This window comes from Ailuropoda melanoleuca, unplaced genomic scaffold (genome assembly GCF_002007445.2).
Source record: "Ailuropoda melanoleuca isolate Jingjing unplaced genomic scaffold, ASM200744v2 unplaced-scaffold66397, whole genome shotgun sequence".
NCBI classification, from domain to species: domain Eukaryota; kingdom Metazoa; phylum Chordata; class Mammalia; order Carnivora; family Ursidae; genus Ailuropoda; species Ailuropoda melanoleuca.
In genome coordinates, this window is record NW_023240944.1 from 1 (window position 1) to 1,314 (window position 1,314).

The following is a 1,314-nucleotide window of genomic DNA, read 5'->3' on the forward strand; positions in this document are numbered from 1 at the left end:
GTCTGGACCAATGAGCTGGCCGGACGGGCCGCGCGGGGCGGTGCCGGGCCCTGGTGTCCGGGAGCCGCCGGGCGGCGTCCGGCAGGCCGGAGGCCGGGGGCTCGGCGGCCGCAGCCCGCAGCGTTCTCTGCGCTCTCGGCGTCGCCTCCGCTGTGCGGAGGGGCGGATGACACTGCGGAGCCGGACGACGGCGCGCCCTGGAGCCCGAGGCCTGGGGGATTTGGGCGAGAGCAGCTGCTGGCCTGCAGCCCGAGCCGTTCCGCGCGTCCGGCGCCGGGCTTCTCTCCGAGGACTCGCAGAGAAATGCAGCATTCCGGGAGGGAGCGAGGGTACCCTGAGAGCCGGAGCCCCCGAGGGACGTGCCGCTAAGAGGCGTCTCCGCCCGCAACTGGGTCGCCTGGGGTGGGAGTGGGGCCCAGGAAGCCAGTCCTGGCCGCACTCCCTGCCTGGCGGCTCTCAGGCTCACCCCGGATAAGGAGTGACCCTCTGTCCCCCTGAGCGGGGTCATACTGAGGGGGAAATGTCAGAACGCCAAGAACCGGCACCCAGAGTCTCTCAGATCTGCAGTCTTCACAGCCAGGGCTGCGCACCTGCCGCTTATGTCTCCTCCCGGCAGGTGGGCTCCTTCCAGCTCACCTGGAGGACCTGGTCTAGGGAAGGGTCTCTGCCTGTGCCTTCATCCAAGCCCTGTGGGAAGGAGAAAGGTTCTAAGCCCTGCACAGTGTGCTTGTTGCCTCTTCACGGAGGGAGAAGGTAAAACGCCGTCTGGATACCAAATTGCTTGTTCTTGTCTCCTTTCCGCAGGGAAACACAAAAAGCACTCTGGCTTCCTAATTCACTGAGGACTTCTGCCCACGCCACTCCTGTACCTTCCTTGAAAGTAGAAGACAGTCGTAATTCACAACACATGGCCCCAGACCTAAAAGAGGCTGGTCTCCAAATCTGGGCTCAAAATAAAATCACAAATAAACCCGAGTAGAATCCTGAGCTCAGCAATCTGGGGTGAGGGGGGTTCACTTTGAGAGCCCTGGACATAGAAATTGGGACTGTCCTGCTCTGTGGGGTGCGGACCTGCTAGGGGTGAGTTGGACACCGGAGTGCGGTGCTGCCTGCCAGAGAGAACTGCCATGTCACACCCATCCCAGGGTTCGTCGGGCTGGGCCTGAGGTTTCTCAGTCCCCACAGCACTGGAGCTGATGTCACCAAAGTCACCATGCAACTCATCTCTAAGGCCACAAGACAGTGACCTCTAAGGCTCCACTCTGGAGTTCCCCACTCCAGGCCAAGGGGATCCTTAGGCAGGTTCAGAAGGCC

At 62.5% G+C, this 1,314-nt stretch overlaps 1 long non-coding RNA gene across 1 annotated transcript; it reads left to right on the forward strand.

The window, feature by feature from the left end:
- Window positions 1-64: 64 nt before the first annotated feature.
- LOC117800220 lies at window positions 65-974 on the forward strand. Its single transcript, XR_004623074.1, has 2 exons — window positions 65-704; window positions 805-974. It is a non-coding gene; the product is annotated as an uncharacterized LOC117800220 (long non-coding RNA).
- Window positions 975-1,314: the final 340 nt, after the last annotated feature.